This window comes from Nerophis ophidion, linkage group LG26 (genome assembly GCF_033978795.1).
Source record: "Nerophis ophidion isolate RoL-2023_Sa linkage group LG26, RoL_Noph_v1.0, whole genome shotgun sequence".
Classification (NCBI taxonomy): domain Eukaryota; kingdom Metazoa; phylum Chordata; class Actinopteri; order Syngnathiformes; family Syngnathidae; genus Nerophis; species Nerophis ophidion.
This window is the reverse complement of record NC_084636.1, coordinates 26,659,362-26,682,873: the sequence shown is the minus strand read 5'-3', so window position 1 is coordinate 26,682,873 and position 23,512 is coordinate 26,659,362. Positions and strand designations below refer to the sequence as shown.

The 23,512-nt window shown below is 40.6% G+C and overlaps 1 long non-coding RNA gene across 3 annotated transcripts in view; it reads left to right on the top strand.

The window, feature by feature from the left end:
- LOC133543461 (uncharacterized) overlaps positions 1-23,512 on the top strand; it is an 86,179-nt gene that overhangs the window by 21,237 nt on the left and 41,430 nt on the right. For 2 of the 3 annotated variants that reach the window (XR_009804385.1, XR_009804383.1), the window contains exon 3: positions 20,526-20,592. This is a non-coding gene — a long non-coding RNA (uncharacterized LOC133543461). Of the gene's footprint in view, positions 1-4,559; positions 4,720-20,525; positions 20,593-23,512 lie in introns of all 3 variants that reach the window. The other variant, XR_009804384.1, reaches the window with a different exon arrangement.

Here is a 23,512-nt window from a genome sequence, read left to right as displayed (position 1 = left end):
TGCTGCCTCGAGACCTGCCTTTTCCACGTGGCAACAAGCATGCGCCCCCTCGCACGCACTCCCAATACACACTGTGTGTAGCCGTAGAGGCACGGCCTGTGGCTGCCTCACTTCTCTCGTGCTGCATTGTTTTGATCAGGAAACATGGAATTTCCGCGATTTTGACCATGAAAATGATCAAAATATACAGCAACCACACCAAAATCACACAGAAAGCATAAACCACAAGATAAATATTAAAACTTATTTTATTTTATTACTTTGTTTTGGAACATCTCATGGTTAAGCCACCTGGTGTCAGGTAAAGCACTGCCTCACTTACCTCCCCTGACAGCACGTCACTGGTATCCAGTCACAGGTTGCGAAAACAGGAAGTGGCACCGGAGCCATAGAAAGCCACAGAAAAGTCACCGGTACAATCCATCCATCCATTTTCTACCGCTTATTCCCTTTCGGGGTCGCGGGGGGCGCTGGCGCCTATCTCAGCTACAATCGGGCGGAAGGCGGGGTACACCCTGGACAAGTCGCCATCGCAGGGCCAACACAGATAGACAGACAACATTCACACTCACATTCACACACTAGGGACAATTTAGTGTTGCCAATCAACCTATCCCCAGGTGCATGTCTTTGGAAGTGGGAGGAAGCCGGAGTACCCGGAGGGAACCCACGCATTCACGGGGAGAACATGCAAACTCCACACAGAAAGACCCCAAGCCTGGATTTGAACCCAGGACTGCAGGAACTTCTTATTGTGAGGCAGACGCACTAACCCCTCTGGCACCGTGAAGCCCCACCGGTACAATAACCACGAAAATAAAGTGTTTGTCTTACACCTAGTAATCCGCTGTGGACAGACGGAGCCAAGCAAGGCAGGTTTAGTGAGCGGTGCGCGCACTCGCAAAGGAAATACATTTTTGTTAGGCAATCACATTTTGGCACAACACTGGTGGTAAAACTGGCTAATAAGGCGTCGGAGGGGTTCTACAAATTGTGAGTTCAAATATTGGATTTCTTTATTTTTTCATGTTTCATTTGTTATATATACAATTATTTAAATGTTGATAGTACCTCGTAAGCTTTGGGTCATGACCGAAAGGATAAGATCACGGGTCCAAGCGGCCGAAATGAGTTTCCTCCGCCGGGTGGCGGGGCTCTCCCTTAGAGATAGGGTGAGAAGCTCTGTCATCCGAGGAGCTCAAAGTAAAGCCGCTGCTCCTGCACATCGAGAGAAGCGAGATCAGGTGGTTCGGGCATCTGGTCAGGATGCCACCCGAACGCCTCCCTAGGGAGGTGTTTAGGGCACGTCCAACCGGTAGGAGGCCACGGGGAAGACCCAGGACACGTTGGGAAGACTATGTCTCCCGGCTGGCTTGAGAACGCCTCGGGATCCCCCGGGATGAGCTGGACGAAGTGGCTGGGGAGAGGGAAGTCTGGGCTTCCCTGCTTAGGCTGCTGCCCCCGTGACCCGACCTCGGATAAGCGGAAGAAGATGGATGGATGGATGGAGTACCTTGTAAGATATGTTTTAATTGCTGAAGCGGGTTTATCCATCCATCCATTTTCTACAACTTATTCCCTTTTGGGGTCGCGGGGGGCGCTGGCGCCTATCTCAGCTACAATCGGGCGGAAGGCGGGGTACACCCTGGACAAGTCGCCACCTCATCGAAGGGCCAACACAGATAGACAGACAACATTCACACTCACATTCACACACTAGGGCCAATTTAGTGTTGCCAATCAACCTATCCCCAGGTGCATGTCTTTGGAAGTGGGAGGAAGCCGGAGTACCCGGAGGGAACTCACGCATTCACGGGGAGAACATGCAAACTCCACACAGAAAGATCCCGAGCCTGGATTTGAACCCAGGACTGCAGGACCTTCGTATTGTGAGGCAGACGCACTAACCCCTCTGCCACCGTGAAGCCTGAAGCGGGTTTATTGAATGTTATTTTTTGACAAAAAATAGACCGTTTTGTACACTGTTGAGGACATTCAATGCCCGGTAGTGTGCAAGTGGGTTTTTGTATAGTATCTCCAGCCGTGTCCATGCGGTGACATAAATTACGGTATTTTGAGAGGTGAAGTCGGACTAAGTAGGACATCACTGAAGGCCTAGGTGAGAAACGCACGGCCCGCCACTGATTTTAAGGCCTAGTGAGACTGGAAAAAATGCTAACATGCTAACAGTTGATATACCATATTTTTTGGAGTACAAGTCGCTCCGGAGTATGAGTCGCACCTGCTAAAAATGCATAATAAAGAAGGGGAAAAACATATATAAGTCGCACTGGAGTATAAGTCACATTTTTTGGGGAAATGTATTTGATAAAACCCAACACCAAGAATAGACATTTGAAAGGCAATTTAAAATAAATAAAGAATAGTTAACAATAGGCTGAATAAGTGTACTTTATATGACACATAAATAACCAACTGAGAACGTGCCTGGTATGTTAATGAAACATATTATGGTAAGAGTCATTCAAATAACTATAACATATAGAACATTTTATACATTTACCAAACAATCTGTCACTCCTAATCGCTAAATCCGATGAAATCTTATACGTCTAGTCCAGGGGCGCCCACACTTTTTCTGCAGGTGAGCTACTTTTCAATTGACCAAGTCGAGGAGATCTACCTCATTCCTATTTATAATTTATATTTATTTATTTATGAAAGAGACATTTTTGTTAACAAGTTAATGGTGTTTAATGATAATACAAGCATGTTTAACACACATAGATTCCTTTCTTTCATGAAGACAAGAATATAAGTTGGTGTATTTGATTCTGATGACTTGCATTGATTGGAATTAGACAGTGGTGCTGATAACGTCCGCATTTTCAAATGGAGGAAAAAAAAAGTCCTAATTTTTGTCCAATACCACATGAAAGTGGTTGGATTTGGTATCTCATTTGTCCAACTTGCATACTCGTTTTTAAACACTTTGTTATGAGAGTAGCATATGTGTGTGGCCCTTTAATGTCTGGCAGCAGGTGAGTGACGCCAGTGAGTGTGCGGGTGGGCAAGCAAGTGAGAAAGCGGTCGCTGAGGGCGGGGGAGAAATACATTGGCATCAAACTCCGTAGCTTGCTAGCTTGTGCACGCTAGCTTTCTGAGACTCTTATTTTGTTAGCACAGGCAGGATGAAACAGGTCTTTTATGGTGAAGACAGGAACTGTGCAGTCGGTCTTTAGAGTTTTGACAGTAGGTACGGAGTCTCTAGAAATAAAATGTGTTTCTCTGCGTCCGCCCTGTTAGTGATTTTTTTCTTAAATATGAGCTCGCAGCAGCCAGCGTCATCTCACAAGATCCTCGGGTGCCGAGAATGTCAAACAACTGACGAAAGTGAAGTCTTGGTATGATTGATGATTGCTCATTTTTATGTCTATTTTTTAATGCCTGGCTTGAGATCGACTGACACACCCTCCGAGATCGACCAGTCGATCGCGATCGACGTAATGCCCACCCCCGATCTAGTCTCTTACCTGAATGAGCTAAATAATATTATTTGATATTTTACGGTAATGTGTTAATAATTTCACACATAAGTCGCTCCTGAGTATAAGTCGCACCCCCGGCCAAAATATGAAATAAAACTTGACTTATAGTCCGAAAAATACGGTACTAAGAATTCGTATACCAACTGTTATAACAACTAATAACAAATATATACTTGCAACTTAGTGTGGATCGCACTAATGCAGACCCGTAAGGATTACACAATACGGCAAGTTGCCAGGTATTGTTTTGAAGGCCTAATGAGATAGAATATAATACTAACAGCCAAATTCAGAACTGCCAAGCCTCACAGTTTCAGCATGAGAGTCACTCAATTTAACCCATTCTGACGCCACACTTGACATTTTCCTTGCTCATTGTTTTGAAGCAATGCATGATGGGAATCCGGATGTTGTGTTTCAGTGTATTAACGTGCCGGCTGGAATAAACACATGCTGAGAAAAAGCTCCGTGTCTGCCTACTTTGCGGGTTATAGCTAAACCAATGGATAACGAGACATATATAGTAGTCTCCTTTTCCGGTGAGAGAGGACGGTAAAGGCGGTGTCTTTAAAGGCCTACTGAAACCCACTACTACCGACCACGGAGTCTGATAGTTTATATATCAATGATGAAATATTAACATTGCAACACATGCCAATACGGCCGGTTTAGTTTACTAAATTGCAATTTTAAATTTCCCGCGAAGTGTCCTGTTGAAAACATCGCGGAATGATGACGCTTATGTTGACGCGTGCTTGTGACGTTATTGGTTGGAGCGGACATTTTATCCCAGCACCACTCACGGCTAAAAGTAGTCTGCTTTAATCGCATAATTACACAGTATTTTGGACATCTGTGTTGCTGAATCTTTTGCAATTTGTTCAATTAATAATGGAGAATATAAGGAAGAATGCTGTTGGTGGAAAGCGGTGGATTGCAGCTGCCCTTAGCAACCAAAACACAGCCGCTGTTTCTTTGTTTGTTGTGAAGCTTTAATATGGAACAGAGCGGTCAAGCGAACATGTTTCCTGACCATATGTCAACCGGCAGGTTTCGGTGAGAAAATTGTGGTAATAAGTCGGCTCTTACCGGAGACATGAGCGGAGCTTGCGTCCTCCTGCTGCTGTCAAAGAGGCAGTTGCGACTTTCTTGGTTCCTCCATGGCTTCCATCAGAGACACTGGCGGTCACCAGACCCCTCCGACTTTCAGGTATGACTTTGTAATCTCACTAAAACACTAGTAACACAATAAGCAGATCAGGGATTTTCCAGAATTATCCTTGTAAATGTGTCTAATAACATCTGAATCGCTCTCACTGCCGTCACCTTTTTTTCTTCTTCTAGTGCTTCACTCTAACTTTCCTCATCCACAAATCTTTGATCCTCGCTCAAATTAATGGGGAAATTGTTGCTTTCTCGGTCCGAATCGCTCTTGCTGCTGGTGGCTATGATTATAAACAATGTGAGAATGTGAGGAGCCCTACAACCCGTGACGTCACGCGCACATCGTCTGCAAGGCTTTTTTTTTATTAGCGACCAAAAGTTGCGAACTTTATCGTCGATGTTCTCTACTAAATCCTTTCAGCAGAAATATGGCAATATCGCGAAATGATCAAGTATGACACATAGAATGGACCTGCTATCCCCGTTTAAATAAGAAAATCTTGTTTCAGTAGGCCTTTAAGGCACGCCCCCAATATTGTTGTGAAATCGGGAGAAATTCGGGAGAATGTTTTCCCTGGGAGATTTTCGGGAGAGGCACTTAAATTCGGGAGTCTCCCGGGAATATTGGGAGGGTTGGCAAGTATGCTGATGATGTCCGATAGGTGGAGTGCTAACATGCCAACAGGACCACACTTTAGTTTACAGTGCGAAGGCTTGAAGCTGTTTTGCATGTAGCAATAAAGAGATACAAGCTGTCAGGCTCGGGTGATTTATCCGGACGCGTGGACGACCTGAGTGAAGGTTTTACTGACCATTTTACATGAAAAAGGACTCTGCCAGCTACGCGATAAATATGGCGGCCCAGGGAGCCGACTTTTTGCTGGAGCGAAGGCTTGTAAAATTGATCTGTTGTGCCGCGCAGCTGGCCCGCGCTTTATCCACAGCTACTTTCTGTACTCTGTGGAGGATCGCAAACAACTTGCACTATCTAATGAGCTGTATCAAAAAAAAAAAAATCTGCCTTTACGATGATAAAAATGCTCCGTTTTGATAGACACATGCATGTTTATTAGAGCGCGTGCATTGGTGTTTCTTGCCTGCACACGTGTTACTGATTCTATCTTTAATAAGCCACAGCATTTTCTTTCTTGGATAAATAAGTGCAGCAACAAGGAGGTGCTGTCATCTGAACCTGCACATACAGTCACAAGATTTATAGTCTGTGTATATATCGTCCATACTGTATATATATATACAGGGAGGGGGTGGGGGTGATTGGGAGTAGAGCTGGCATCAACTAGCGCTCTCCTCCTCTCTCCTGCAGTAATCACTCGCCTCTCTCTTTCTGTCTGTGCTTTGTTCACATACCGTCTCAGCCCAGCGACTAGGAATGTGTGTGTGTGTGTGTGTGTGTGTGTGTGTGTGTGTGTGTGTGTGTGTGTGTGTGTGTGTGTGTGTGTGTAAGCATTTCTATGTGTTCTCATGTATCTTTGAAAGAGTGTGAGCGCCCAAGCACACGTACGCACACACGTGTGCGTGTTGCCTGCGTGCGTGCATGCTTTTTTATGTGTGTTTTTGTGTGTGTGTGTGTGTGTGTGTGTGTGTGTGTGTGTGTGTGTGTGTGTGTGTGTGTCTGACAGAGTGTAAGAACAAGGGGGTGGAGGATGAAGAGGCCCTGCAAAAGGAGGAGAAGCCAGAAAAACTGAAAGTAGTTAGTAGTTATAGTCGGTCGTTTCCCTGCAGGGAAGCAGCAGACATGAAGTGTGTTTTAAGGGTTAAAAAAACAAAACAGCAATGTCTCTTATTGTCGTTTTCAGACGAATGTTTCAAACGTATTAAATGGATTGTTTTACGTTTGTATCTTTGTTTTGGGCTTTCACCCTCACACAAACGGTGTTTTAGGCTGTTTAACACTAGGCGTTTTATTTTGTGATTTTATTTCATTCTTTTTTATCATTCTGTCACATTGTATTTTAGATGATTGAATTGTATTTTACATTATTTTATTTTGTTTAAGTTAATTAACATCAAATAAATTTTTTTCATTTTTATTACATTTTCTGGTCTTTTAATTTTTTTATATTTAGTTATGAATTAATAATATCCATCCATCCATCCATTTTCTACCGCTTATTCCCTTTTGGGGTCGCAGGGGGCGCTGGCGCCTATCTCAGCTACAATCGGGCGGAAGGCGGTGTACACCCTGGACAAGTCACCACCTCATCGCAGGGCCAACACAGATAGACCGACAACAGTCACACTCACATTCACACACCAGGGCCAATTTAGTGTTGCCAATCAACCTATCCCCAGGTGCATGTCTTTGGAAGTGGGAGGAAGCCGGAGTCCCCGGAGGGAACCCACGCATTCACGGGGAGAACATGCAAACTCCACACAGAAAGATCCCGAGCCTGGATTTGAACCCAGGACTGCAGGACCTTCGTATTGTGAGGCAGACGCACTAACCCCTCTGCCACCGTGAAGCCCTGAATTAATAATATTAAAATTATAATTCCCGTATACCGTGTTTCCTTGAATTGCCACAGGGCATATAGCATGCGCCTGCCTTGAATTACTGCCGGGTCAAACTCGCTTCCCAAAATAATTAGCGCATGCTTAGTATTACCGCCTGGTCAAACTCGTGACGTCACGAGTGACACTTACCCTGTCATCATTTTCAAAATGGAGGAGGCTGATTTCAATACCGGTAATTTGCAATCGCATAAAGGGAAGAAGATTAAGAGCTATTCATTAGGATTTAAGGTCCAAGTCTACATCGCACTCAAATTTTTACTGCATACCTTTGATAAGTGCCGGAGTGAGAAGAGGTTTTAAAATAATTAGCGCATGCTTACTTTTACCGCATGCCTTTGGTAAGTGCAGGAGTGAGAAGAGGTTTTCAATCAATTAGCGCCCCGGTGGCAATTCAAGGAAATATGGTAGATCAGATTTTTTTCTCCACAGTCTTTATATAGTGTAGAACGGAGTCCCCAACCTCTATTGCCAGAGAACTATTAATTATGTGTAATTTTATTTCAATATTTCAATATTACATTTTCTGCGATCAGGTAGCAACTTGTCCAGGGTGTACCCTACCTTCCGCCCGATTGTAGCTGAGATAGGCACCAGCGACCCCAAAAAGGAATAAGCGGTAGAAAATGGATGGATGGAATTTTACATATTTCAAAGTTTTATAGTATTCAATTAACAATAATCCCATGTTTATCGCTGTTAATTGGTTCCAGACATGACCGCGATAAATGAATTTAAGGAGGAATCATTAATTTTAGATGTCATATTTTCATCGCTAAAGCATAAAAAATTGCTCACTACTTTCTAAATGTTTTCATAATTTTATGAGAGCCCTCTAGACATCTTTTCACTCTTTTAATCCAATATACTGCAGAAATGCTGCCTGAGACTGAGCCAATCAGTGGCCACAATACTGAACAGTGTGCTCTAATTAGTAGTTAACAGTTATAGTCGGTCTTTTAACTGCAGGGAATATTTTAAGGGTTAAAAAAACAACAGTCGTGTCTCTTATTGTCTTGTCCAGATGGATATTACATATGGATAAACATAATAAAAAATATTGTTTTAAATTTATGTCTTTCTTTTGGCCTTTTACACCAGCCATTTTATTTTGTAATTTTATTTCATGTTATTTCATTCTGTGTTATCAATCCGTCATATTGTATTTTATATTATTGACTTGTATTTTACATTATTGTATTTTGTTTAAGTTAATTAACATCAAATACATTTTTTCATGTTTATTACATTTTCTGTTTTAATTTTTTTAGGTTCAGCTATGAATTAAAAATATTCAAAATATAATTCCCATATAGTTCAAGTTTTTTTCTCCATTGTCTTTAGAACAACTAATTATGTGTAATTTTATTTTAATATGTCAATATTACATTTTTCAAAGTTTCAGAGTACTCAAGTAACAATAATCTCTTGTGGGGCGGTATAGCTCGGTTGGTATAGCGGCCGTGCCAGCAACTTCACAGTTGCAGGTACGATCCCCGCTTCCGCCATCCTAGTCACTGCCGTTGTGTCCTTGGGCAAGACACTTTACCCACCTGCTCCCAGTGCCAGCCACACTGGTTTAAAATGTAACTTAGATATTGGGTTTCACTATGTAAAGCACTTTGAGTCACTAGAGAAAAAGCGCTATATAAATATAGTTCACTTCACTTGTTTATCGCTTTTAATTGGTTCCAGACATGACCGCTATAAATGAACTTAAGTATGTCATTCATTTTAAATCTCATATTTTCATCGCTAAATCATAAAAAATTGCTCACTTCTTGCTAAATATGTTTTGTTAATTTTATGAGAGCCCTCTAGACATGAAATAACACCCTTTAGTCATATTTACACTCTTTTAATCCAATTTAGAAATGCTAATTAGTGGCCACCATACTGAACAGTGTGCTCTAATTGGGTTGGTCTCCCCTAGGGCAGTGGTTCTTAACCTTTTTTCAGTGATGTACCCCCTGTGAACAATTTTTTTAATTCAAGTGCCATCTAATCAGAGCAAAGCATTTTTGGTTGAAAAAAAGAGATAAAGAAGTAAAATACAGCACTATGTCATCAGTTTCTGATTTATTAAATTGTATGACTGTGCAAAACATTGCTCATTTGTAGTGGTCTTTCTTGAACTATTTTGGAAAAAAAGATATAAAAATATAAAAATGTGTTGAAAAATAAACAAGTGATTCAATTATAAATAAAGATTTCTACACATAGAAGTAATCATCAACTTAAAGTGCCCTCTTTGGGGATTGTAATAGAGATCCATCTGGATTCATCAACTTAATTCTAAACATTTCTTCACAAAAAAAGAAATCTTTAACGTCAATATTTATGGAACATGTCCACAAAAAATCTAAACCAATTACAGGAGTGTATTTAACCGATACTACTATGATTACGTCGATATTTTTTGGCATTACAACATTTTCTTTCGTTTTGTTTTTTTTAATGTATAATAATGTTTATAAACTCAGGAAATATGTCCCTGGACACATGAGGACTTTGAATATGACCAATATATGATCCTGTAACGACTTGGAATCGGATTAATACCCAAATTTGTGGTGTCATCCAAAACTAATGTAAAGTATAAATCAACAGAAGAATAAGTGATTATTACATTTTAACAAAAGTGTAGATAGAACACGGTGGGAGAGGGGTTAGTGCGTCTGCCTCACAATACGAAGGTCCTGCAGTCCTGGGTTCAAATCCAGGCTTGGGATCTTTCTGTGTGGAGTTTGCATGTTCTCCCCGTGAATGCGTGGGTTCCCTCCGGGTACTCCGGCTTCCTCCCACTTCCAAAGACATGCACCTGGGGATAGGTTGATTGGCAACACTAAATTGGCCCTAGTGTGTGAATGTGAGTGTGAATGTTGTCTGTCTATCTGTGTTGGCCCTGCGATGAGGTGGCGACTTGTCCAGGGTGTACCCCGCCTTCCGCCCGATTGTAGCTGAGATAGGCGCCAGCGCCCCCCGCGACCCCAAAAGGGAACACGCGGTAGAAAATGGATGGATGGATGGTAGATAGAACATCAGCGTGCACGGTGGCAGCATGGTGGGAGAGCGGTTAGTGCATCTGCCTCACAATACGAAGGTACTGAGTAGTCAGGGTTCAATCCCGGGCTCGGGATCTTTCTGTGTGGAGTTTGCATGTCCTCCCCGTGACTATTTGGGTTCCCTCCGGGTTCCCTCCGGGTACTCCGGCTTCCTCCTGGTGATAAGTTGATTGGCAACACTGAATTGGCCCTAGTGTGTGAATGTGAGTGTGAATGTTGTCTGTCTATCTGTGTTGGCCCTGCGATGAGGTGGCGACTTGTCCAGGGTGTACCCCGACTTCCGCCCGAATCCAGCTGAAATAGGCCCCTGTGATCCCAAAAGGGACAAGCGGTAGAAAATGGATTGATGTAGATAGAATATGTTAGAAAAGAAAGTAAAGAGATAATAACAGTAAATGAACAAGTAGATTAATAATTCAATTTCTACCACTTGTCCTTAAAAATGTTGACAAAATAATAGAATGGAAAATGACACAATATGTTACTTCATATGTCAGCTAAATTAAGAGCCTTTGTTTGCTTACTTACTAATAAAAAAACAAGTTGTCTTGTATGTTCACAATTTTATTTAAGGACAAACTTAAACATATGTTTAATGTACCGTCGGATTTTTTGTTAAAACAAAGCCAATAATGAATTTTTTTGTAGTTCACTTTATTTAGAAATGTACTAAAAAGTATTGAAATAAATTTGGTAGTGGTATCGGGACAACACTAGTTGCTACATATTGGTAGCTTCTTTTTTCCGCTTGTATGAGAGTTGGTTTTTTTTTGTTTTTTTGCTCTTTGTCATGCAAACTGTGCTTTGCTTAAAATCTCTCGGTGATGTTTCGCGTGATGTTGTTGACGTTTTAACCCGTAGATAACTGTTGGCTCATCAGAACATAACAACCAGCCAAGTAACCCCAGGAAGAATGAAACCGCACACACACGCACGCACACAGGAAGACAGTATCACATTCATTAATGAATTGCAGCTCTTGATGGAGACATAACAGTAGGTTTACATTACAGCACCCTGGCATGTCCCCACAGCAGCAGATACTATAATCACAATGTGATGAGAGTCTGGAAAGACACACACACACACGCAGGGAACATCGGGTACCTCTTCAGATATGTCATGGGCTGGCCATCATGGCCTACTTAATGTGATGTGCGTGAGGACACTTTGTCACGACTGCAACCTGCCTCAGTTATTATGCCGAGCGCACTGGATGTTTTGTCCATCAGCAGTGACAAGACCATGTGTCTGCATGTCACACAGGGACGCCAATATTACTGTCACTGGGGAAAGATATAAGGACTGTATTCTCCGGATTATAAGCCGCTCCTTTTTTCCCACGCTTTGAACCTAATTTATACATTTTTCTTTGCTTACGGCCGTAATGTTTTGTAATCTACAAATACAAAGCTCAAAACCAGTGAAGTCGGTACGTTGTGTAATTCGTAAATAAAATCAGAATATCAATCAATCAATGTTTCCTTATATAGCCCTAAATCACTAATGTCTCAAAGGGCTGCACAAACCACTACGACATCCTCGGTAGGCCCACATAAGGGCAAGGAAAACTCACACCCAGTGGGACGTCGGTGACAATGATGACTATGAGAACCTTGGAGAGGAGGAAAGCAATGGATGTCGAGCGGGTCTAACATGATACTGTGAAAGTTCAATCCATAATGGATCCAACACAGTCGCGAGAGTCCAGTCCAAAGCGGATCCAACACAGCAGCGAGAGTCCCGTTCACAGCGGAGCCAGCAGGAAACCATCCCAAGCGGAGGCGGATCAGCAGCGCAGAGATGTCCCCAGCCAATACACAGGCGAGCAGTACATGGCCACCGGATCGGACCGGACCCCCTCCACAAGGGAGAGTGGGACATAGAAGACAATGATTTGCAAATCCTTTTGAACTTATATTCAATTGAATGGACTGCAAAGACAATATATTTAATGTTCGAGCTGAGAAACGTATTTTTTTTTTCCAAATAATCCATCCATCCATCCATTTGCTACCGCTTATTCCCTTTTGGGGTCGCGGGGGGGCGCTGGCGCCTATCTCAGTTACAATCAGGCGGAAGGCAGGGTACACCCTGGACAAGTCGCCACCTCATTGCAGGGCCAACACAGATAGACAGACAACATTCACACTCACATTCACACACTAGGGCCAATTTAGTGTTGCCAATCAACCTACCCCCAGGTGCATGTCTTTGGAAGTGGGAGGAAGCCGGAGTCCCCGGAGGGAACCCACGCATTCACGGGGAGAACATGCAAACTCCACACAGAAAGATCCCGAGCCTGGATTTGAACCCAGGACTGCAGGAACTTCGTACTGTGAGGCAGACGCACTAACCCCTCTCCCACCGTAACTTAAAATTTTATGGCAGCACCACATTGCACAGAAGTTGGCACAGGGGCATTTTAACCAATGTGTTACATGGACTTTTCTTTTAACAACACTCAGTGAAGGTTTTGGAACTGAGGAGACCAATTTTTTAAGCTTTTCAGGTGGAATTCTTTCCCCTTCTTGCTTGATGTACAGCAGGGGCGCTCACACTTTTTCTGCAGGCGAGCTACTTTTCAATTGACCAAGTCGAGGAGATCTACCTCATTCCTATTTATAGTTTATATTTATTTATTTATGAAAGAGACATTTTTGTTAACAAGTTAATGGTGTTTAATGATAATACAAGCATGTTTAACACACATAGATTCCTTTCTTTCATGAATAGATAGATAGATAGATAGTACTTTATTGATTCCTTCAGGAGAGTTCCTTCAGGAAAATTAAAATTCCAGCAGCAGTGTACAGAGTTGAGATCAATTTAAAGAAAAAAGTAAAATGTAAATAATGGGGGTTTAAAAGGAAACAAAATAGAGAAATATTACAAAAATAATAAAAACAATGGGAATAACAATATAACAGTAAAATAAGAATATAACAAGACAAAGTAGGCAGTAGTGACCATGTTATGAAAACTTAGACAAGAATATAAGTTGGTGTATTTGATTCTGATGACTTGCATTGATTGGAATTAGACAGTGGTGCTGATAACGTCCGCATTTTCAAATGGAGGAAAAAAAAAGTCTTCCTTTCTGTCCAATACCACATGAAAGTGGTTGGATTTGGCATCTCATTTGTCCAACTTGCATACTGGTTTTTAAACACTTTGTTATGAGAGTAGCATATGTGTGTGGCCCTTTAATGTCTGGCAGCAGGTGAGTGACGTCAGTGACTGTGCGGGTGGGCAAGCAAGTGAGAAAGCGGTCGCTGAGGGCGGGGGAGAAATACATTGGCATCAAACTCCGTAGCTTGCTAGCTTGTGCACGCTAGCTTTCTGAGACTCTTATTTTGTTAGCACAGGCAGGATGAAACAGGTCTTTTATGGTGAAGACAGGAACTGTGCAGTCGGTCTTTAGAGTTTTGACAGTAGGTACGGAGTCTCTAGAAATAAAATGTGTTTCTCTGCGTCCGCCCTGTTAGTGATTTTTTTTCTTAAATATGAGCTCGCAGCAGCCAGCGTCATCTCACAAGATCCTCGGGTGCCGAGAATGTCAAACAACTGACGAAAGTGAAGTCTTGGTATGATTGATGATTGCTCATTTTTATGTCTATTTTTTAATGCCTGGCTTGAGATCGACTGACACACCCTCCGAGATCGACCAGTCGATCGCGATCGACGTAATGGGCACCCCTGATGTACAGCTTAAGTTGTTCAAAGCTCTGGGGTCTCCATTGTGGTATTTTACGCTTCATTATGCACCACACATTTTCAATGGGAGACAGGTCCGGACTACAGGCAGGCCAGTCTAGTACTTGCACTCTTTTATTATGAAGCCACGCTGTTGTCTTGCTGAAATAAGCAGGGGCGTCCATGATAACTTTCCTTCACAGATGTGTAAGTTACCCATGCCTTAAGCACTAATACACCCCTATACCATCACAGACGCTGGCTTTTGAACTTTGCGCCTATTACAATCTGGATGGTTCTTTTCCTCTTTTTTTCCGGAGGACACGACATCTACAGTTTCCAAAAACAATTAAAATGTGGTTTCGTCAGACCACAGAACACGTTTCAGCTTTGCATCAGTCCATCTTAGATGAAATCTGGCCCAGCAAAGCCGGCAACGTTTCTGGTTGTAGTTGATTAATGGCTTTTGCTTTCCAAAGTAGAGTTTTAATTTGCTTTTCCAGATGTGGCGACAAACTGTAGTAACCGACAGTTGTTTTCTGAAGTGTTCCTGAGCCCATGTGGTGATATCCATTACACACTGATGTCGCTTTTCGATGCAGTACCGCCTGAGGGATCGAAAGTCTGTAGTATCATCGCTTATGTGCAGTGATTTCTCAAGATTTTCTGAACCTTTTGATGATATTACGAACCGTAGATGGTGAAATCCCTAAATTCCTTGCACAAGATCGTTGAGAAATGTTGATCTTTAACTGGTTGACAATTTTGCTCACGCATTTGTTCACAAAGTGGGGACCCTCGCCCCATCCTTGTTGGTGAATGACTGAGCATTTCACGGACGCTGCTTTTATACCCAATCATGGCACCCACCTTTTCCCAATTAACCTGTTCACCTGTGAAATATTCCAAATAGGTGTTTGATGAGCATTCCTCAACTTTCTCTGTCTTTTTTGCCACTTGTGCCAGCTTTTTTTAAACATGCTGCAGGCATCAAATTCCAAATTAGCTAATATTTGCAAAAAATAAAGTTTTTGTCAAGCTTGCCACTGACAGTTTTTTGTGTTTTAGTTTTTCCTCTGTGTGTGTTTATTATTTCCTGTTTTTAGTTCCTGTCAGCGCTCTTATTTTGTCTGTTTCCAGTTTTTTTCCCTGTGCGCTGTTTCTCCTCAGCTGCGGCTGATTGGCACCTGGCCACACCTTGTGTCAATCAGCCCACTCCTTTGTGTAACAGCTTTTGTCCTCCAGTCAGTGCTGGATTATTGTCGTGCGGTGTCTTGTATTTGCAGCATAGCAGTAAGTTATATCCGTTAGATGTTTGTAGCTAACTGTTCTTTGTTCCCTGCTTCCAGTTTGTTTTGTACTACACATTACAACTTCTGTTTTCCTGCTCGCTACCCGCTGGCTTCCACGCTAGACCCTTTTTGTTTTTGCTAGCTTCCATGTTAAGCTCCTTTTATTTTCTAGCTCCCATGCTAGCTCCCTTAGTTTGTTATCCGCCTTGTGCGCGCTTTTGGTTGTACCCCTTTGGTTTGTTATTGTTCTAATATTTTAATTAAATCATGTTTTCCGGTTCAATGCCTGCCTCCGTCTCTGCATCTTGGTGTTCGTCAACAACTAAATCTGACAGTTTTCCAGTTCGAACGCTAAGTATCTTGTTTTTTCAGTCTATTCAATTGAATATAGGTTGAAAAGGATTAGCAAATCATTGTATTTTGTTTTTATTTACCATTTACACAACGTGCCAACTTCACTGGTTTTGGATTTTGTAGTTTTAATAGAACACCGACAGAGACACTGTAAATTTGTGTTAATGTTTCTGTTATGGTGCCATCTATTGGACAAGTTTGCTCACGGCAGACGCTGAGGGTGTGAAAAGTACTTCCTGTTTGGCGACGTGGCCTGGTTGGTAGAGCGACGGTGCCAGCAACTTGTGGGTTACTGGTTCGATCCCCGCTTCCTCCAACCAGCCCATCCTAGTCACTGCCATTGTGTCCTTGCCCAAGATACTTTACCAACCTGCTCCCAGTGCTACCCACACTGGTTTAAACGTAACTTAGATAATGTAAAGCGCTTTGAGTCAATAGAGAAAAGCGCTTTATAAATATAATTCACTTCACTTCACTGTTTCGTGCGTTGAACCAGAACTATAACAGTCCATAGCGGTTCTGCTGTAAAGCATTTCCCCCTCATCATTCCAATGAACGTTTGTAAGTTTTACAATATAACTAAAACTATTCCCACGTCTGATGTCTGTCGGAGTGTTTTCATGCATATTTGTACATAATATCATAATGTAATTAAGCTAGCGAATATGCTAACATGTTCACAAATGTCTGTGTCAGTGTTATTAACTTGCAATGCCATTCTTTTGTATTGTTTCAGTTTCATAAATTCACAAAGACATCACCGTGGAGTTATTGAGTCTGTTAAGCAGATTGTAGAACAAGCTTCAACAGCTAGTGGGTCCATGACGATGACTTCTGTTTTGTTTGTTCGACCATTTTACTGCCGCGTTACTGGCACCGTTTGGAAACAATTAGGGTATGAAAAAAACATTTACTACATTCGTACCGTTTTTTGGAATCTGTGGCTTATAGTCCGGTGCAGCTAATATATGTAAACATATTTATTTTCTACTAAAATTCGGTGGGTGCGGCTTAAATACCGGTAAGTCTGGAATTTATTGTAAATATGATCAGTAAAAATATGTTAAATAATAAGCCAGTGTTACCAATTGATGATATATTTCGAACCAGGTTAACACTTTTGAATTGTCATTATTAATCACAATTAACTGCAATAATTACCTAAGAAAAAAATACTTAAAAACACCCTGATATTCTGACACAAATGCAATTTCATTATCGGACTGTCATACAGGAACGTGTTCAAAAATGTTTTGAAGAATGTACGTCATACATGATTAAAGCCATCGTTTTTTTGTAATTTTTTTGCTTGACTTAACTTGTTAAATGTGATCGCCCTATTGTACAGTAATTTCTATTGCACCCCTGGTGTCATTAACTTCCGTTTTTTAAAGACTTTCCAGTTCAGTTCAGTTTCAGTTTATTTCAAACATGCGTATGATACAATGTAAAGCATCACATATTTCCAGTTTCATCACTGCACGTCGGAAAAGGAGTAGAAAGAAGCTGAGCTCTTTTAATCCTACCTCTTTTCATACCATAGCAATTTTATCCAATTTCCTTGTTCTCTGTAACAGAACAGTGAATAAATAAATAAATAATAAATAATTAATATACCATACAGGGTTTTACCGCACATTCATTTATTTGTGGCGGCCCGCCACGAAAAATTAGGCCCGTTTTTTGTTTTTTTTGGCTTTTGACTCGCTTGACTGCTCATAAAAGCAATGGGACTCTGTCTGTGAATGGAGCTTGTAGTTACATATTATATAAATATGTAAATATTATATAAATATGTATATACATTTGTACATAAAGTGTTGTAATTCTATTCCAACTCCGCGTTCTTCTTTGTCATCGCCGCACCCCGCTCCATCCCCCCGCCGCTCGACCACAAATAGATGCCTGACCTGTGGGAAACACTGCCAAAGTAAGTAAACAAATATTAAATACATAAATAATCTTTATTTCAAAAAATGTTTCATAATTTTTCTTCTGTGTACTTTGTGAACACTGGTATTTTAAAATATTTTAAACTGAATCATATTGGTACTTTGTTTGATTTATTTGGTTTATCCATTAAATGGGTTGTACTTGTATAGCGCTTTTCTACCTTCAAGGTACTCAAAGCGCTTTGACACTACTTCCACATTTACCCATTCACACACACATTCACACACTGATGGAGGGAGCTGCCATGCAAGGCGCCAACCAGCACCCATCAGGAGCAAGGGTGAAGTGTCTTGCTGAGGACACAACGGACGTGACGAGGTTGGTTCCAGGTGGGATTGGAACCAGTGACCCTCGGGTTGCGCACGGCCACTCTCCCACTGCGCCACGCCGTCCCAAATGTTAATTGCACATACGTATATGCTAAAGCAGGGGTGCCCATTACGTCGATCACGAGCTACCAGTCGATTGCGGAGAATGTGTTAGTCGATCGCCAGCCAGGCATTTAAAAAAAATAGACCTAAAAATTAGCGATCATCAATCTTCACCAAGACGTCACTTTCGTCACTTGATTGACATTCACGACACCTGAGGGTCTTGTGAGATGACACTGGCTGCTGCGAGCTCATTATTAAGAAAAAGTGATAGACAGGAAGGCGAGAAACACTTTTTATTTCAACACATTCGCGCCGTACCTGTTGTCAAAACTCTAAAGACCGACTGCACAGTTTCTATCTTCACAATAAAAGCGCTGCCTACTCTTGCCTGCGCTAACAAAATAAGAGGAGGACGGCGTGGCGCGGTGGAAAAGTGGCCGTGCGCAACCCGAGGGTCCCTGGTTCAATCCCCACCTAGTACCAACCTCGTCACGTCCGTTGTGTCCTGAGCAAGACGCTTCACCCTTGCTCCTGATGGGTGCTGGTTAGCGCCTTGCATAGCAGCTCCCTCCATCAGTGTGTGAATGTGTGTGTGAATGGGTGAATGTGGAAGTAGTGTCAAAGTGCTTTGAGTACCTCGAAGGTAGAAAAGCGCTATAGAAGTACAACCCATTTATTTATTTATTTAAGAGTCTCAGAAAGCTGGCGTGCACAAGCTACGGAGCTAATGAATTTCTTGTAAAGTCTATAAAAACGAGTATGGAAGCTGGACAAATAAGATGCCGAAAACCAAGCACTTTCATGTGGTATTGGACAGAAAGGAGGACTTTTGTTCTCCTCCATTTGAAAATGCCGACGTTATCCGCACTTCTGTCGGATTCCAATCAATGCAAGTCATCGGAATCAGGTAATACTCCAACTTGTATTCTTGTCTTCATGAAAGAAAGGACTCTATATGTGTTAAACATTATTGCATTATTATTAAAAACCTTAAATATTTTCACAAAAACATATGTTTCATAAATAAAAACATAAATGATATATATGAATGAGGTAGATTCCCTCGACTTGGTCGGTTGAAAAGTAGCTCGCCTGCAGAAGAAGTATTGGCCTCCCTGTGCTAGAGGTTTTAAGTGTTGTACGAGCAAACAAATGTTTTAAGTTAGATTTTCCTCTAAGATTATACTTCTCCTCTTTTGTTGAGAAGAATTGTTGTACATTTTTGGGTAGCAGGTTATTATTAATCATCAATAATGTCATTGATCGACATTATTTTTAAATTAGCACCAGAACTTCTCTGTCCTTTGCAAAATTGCTAACAAACTCTGATGCGTTCACGGTCCTTATTTATTTATTAAAAGTGTATGGTTTGGGTCAATTTTAACGAGTAAAAATGTGTTGCACTTCTTTGTTGCAACCAGCAGAGGCGCTGTTGCTTGTGTTTCTTGCTGTCTACTCGAGAGATATTGATTGATTGATTGATTGATTGATTGATACTTGTATTAGTAGATTGCACAGTACAGTACATATTCCGTACAATTGACCACTAAATGGTAACACCCGAATAAGTTTTTCAACTTGTTTAAGTCGGGGTCCACGTTAATCAATTCATGGTAACCACTTGTTTTCAACAAGTGGTCAATACAAGACTGTTTTGTAAAAATGTAAATCAATGTTCAGTAAATGGGGACAAAAGTAAACAAGAATACATTTTAGTCTCCTTCCTGTCTTTTGAGTCCGTCCACAGCCACCACCCTTCTAAAGCCAGTGCCATAAAATGCGGCAGATTAGGTCAGGGTTTTTTCCCTAACTCCTCAGGACTGACTTCTTTGGGATCTTTCCCTCCGACATCTTCTCCTCCTCCTTCCTGTCACTCAATTTCTACCTTTCTTTTGCTGATTAGCGTTGCTCTGTTTTCCAATCTTCCATATCCACTTTTTATGTGCTTTATCTTCACACTCTTTTTAAATATCTCACTGTACCTTTTAAATTTCACAACTTCAGGGCTTCCTTCTTATTATCCTCATCCCTTTTTTTCTTTCCGCACTTCTCACTCTGCTGCTCCCACTGAATTTACCGTCCACTTCAGTGCCACAATTACGTATTATGTCACCAACTCTCGGCCGGGCATGGGAAATTGTATTTTAAAACGTGTAATGTACACATGATGGTGTCCAGCAGCCATTAAATTGCAAAGTCACAGTTAAAAAAGCTTAGTTTTATTCAAAAGTTGACGCATCCTTCCTCTCAAAGTCAAACATTAGCCTGAATTTTAAGGGCACACACACACACACACACACACACACACACACACACACACACACACACACACACACACACACACACACACACACACACACACACACACACACACACACACACACACACACACACACACACACACACATTTTATACATAAAGATGAAGATTAGGCCCCTCCTAGACTGTTATATAATCATGTTTTGATGGCGGCTGGTGAAGTTGTCAAAAATATTCCTGGTTATGTCATGATGACATCACCAACGTTCAGACAAGGTTGGAAGACTACAGTACAGCTTTTAATGTTTCTTTCCTTTCTTTTTACAGGTCACCTTGATTTAAGCATGAGTTTAATGATGTGCCTTCACCAAATTAGACTGTACACCCTCATACTGTAAGTACACAACTCCTTTATTTTGTCACGGTGTCCACTGAAAAGCTTGCACTTCCAAAAATCCCGAAAACTATAACATTTTATTTTTTATTGTAAAAACATCAAATGTTGTGACTTGTCCAGGGAAAACCCCGTATGTCCTGTTTTTTTCCCCTTTTTATCTGAAAGTCAGAGGAAGTTATTTTGGGGGTGAAATATTCGACACATTTTTCGGATGTGTCAGTAAAAAACAGTGAAAAAAAGTTTTTATTATCAGACTAAGCCAAAAATATTTTTCTTGCCCTTACTTGTTAAAATAAATAAATAAATAAATAGAAATACCGTGTGCTTGAGATAATTTTAGCACCATTTTCCCCCAACAAAAATAAATTTTTAATGCCTTTCAAATAAAAATAAAAAAAATAAAAAAACAACAACTGTCATTTAACTTAAAACATAATATAACTTTTTTTCATTAGAGCTGAATGACAGCACCCCCCACGACCCAGAAAGGGACAAGCGGTAGAAAATGGATGGGTGGACAGTAAACATATTTTTTTGTTGTTGCGAGAATGGGTGATGAAACTATCTGCACTATATATATTTTCAACGCATTTAGTGACTAGTCCAATGGAAAACCTCCGCCTCCAAATGTTGTGACTTTTTAAATTGTTAAAAATATTCTACCAGAAAGGCAAAGAAAAGTGTTTTTTTGTTTTCGGGATGAAAAGATTTGCACATTTTTGTAATTGGTCAAATAAAAACCTGCATCGCCAAATCATAGTATTATATTTGACCAAACCATTGTCATTTTGACATGTATTCTAGGACAAACTCAAGAATGTGCAAATCTTTTCACTCCAAGAACAACAAAAATATCTTTCTTTGCCTGTCTAAGGAAAACATTAAATAAATAAAAAATATCATTGTAGATATTTCTATTACCCTCTCTGCATACAAAAATAATAATAAAAAAATAATTGGAATGCCTATTATATTAAATTTTAAAATAATTATGTTAAAACATATTACATTTTTCATTTTAGCAGAAATGTATTAAATATAAATAAATATATATATACATATACAGTATATATATGTATGAGTGTATATATATATATATATATATATATATATATATATATATATATATATATGAGTATGAATATATATATATATATATATATATATATATATATATATATATATATATACATACACAAAACCCAAAATCAGTAAAGCTGGCACGTTGTGTAGATCGTAAATAAAAACAGAATACAATGATTTGTATTCAATTGAATAGACTGCAAAGATAATAAACTTAACATTCGAACTGGAAAACGTTATTTATTTTTGCAAATATTAGCTCAGACAAGATACTTATTATTCGAACTAAGAAACTAACATTTTTTTGCAAATAAACATTAACTTAGAATTTAATGGGAGCAACACATTGCAAAAAAGTTGGCACAGGGGCATTTTTACCACTGTGTTACATGGCCTTTCCTTTTAACAACACTCAGTTAACGTTTGGGAACAGAGGAGACACATTTCTGAAGCTTTTCAGATGGAAGTCTTTCCCATTTTTGCTTGATGTACAGCTTAAGTTGTTCAACAGTCCAGGGTCTCTGTTGTGGTATTTTAGGCTTCATTATGCGCCACACATTTTTAACTGGAGACTGGTCTGTTATACAGGCAGGCCAGTCTAGTACCCGCACTCTTTTACTATGTAGCCATGCTGTTGTAACACGTAGCTTGGCATTGTCTTGCTGAAATAAGCTGGGGCGTCCATGATAACGTTGCTTGGATGGCAACATATGTTGCTCCAAAACCTGTATGTACCTTTCAGCATTAATGGTGCCTTCACAAATGTGTAAGTTACCCATGCCTTGGGCACTAATACACCCCCATACGATGACAGATGCTGGCTTTTGAACTTTGCGCCAATCCGGATGGTTATTTTCACATTAGAAAAACTATTTGAAATGTGAACTCATCAGACCCCAGAACACTTTTCCACTTTGCATGAGTCCATCTTAGATGAGCTCGGGCCCAGCGAAGCCGGCAGTGGTTGTGGATGTTGTTGATAAATGGCTTTGGCTTTGCATAGTAGAGTTTTAACTTGCACTTACAGATGTAGCGACAGACTGTAGTTACCGACAGTGGGTTTCTGAAGTTTTCCTGAACCCAGGGGGGGATATCCTTTACACACTGATGTCGCTTTTTGATGCAGTCCCGCCTGAGTGATCGAAGGTCTGTAATATCATCGCTTACGTGCAGTGATTTCTCCAGATTCTCTGAACCTTTTGATGATATTACGGAGCGTAGATGGTGAATTCCTAAATTCCTTGCAATGGCTCGTCGAAAAATGTTGTTTCTCAAACTCACGCATTTGTTCACAAAGTGATGACCCTCGCCCCATCCTTGTTTATGAATGACTGAGCATTTCGTGGAAATTTATTGTATACCCAATCATGGCACCCACCTGTTCCCAATTAGCCTGTTCACCTGATGAGCATTCCTCAACTTTCTCAGTCTTCTTTGCCACTGGTGCTAGCTTTTTTGAAACATGTTGCAGGCATCGAATTCCAAATGAGCTAATATTTGCAAAAAATAACATAGTTTTCTAGTTTGAACGCTAAGTATCTTGTTTTTGCAGTCTAATCAATTGAATATAGGTTGAAAAGGATTTGCAAATCATTGTATTCTGTTTTTACTTATGATTCACACAACGTGCCAACTTCACTGGTTTTGGGGTTTGTGTCATATATCATTCATTCTTGATGTTATTTGGATTTAAAAATAGTCAAACTTTGGAGATACAGGTTTTTCATTGGACATTGTTTGAAATGTGTTATTTTGCAAAGAAACATGGATTGATTTCTGTAAAATAAGAGACAAATTACAATAAAAAAAAATATACTGCATGGTTACCAAAAGG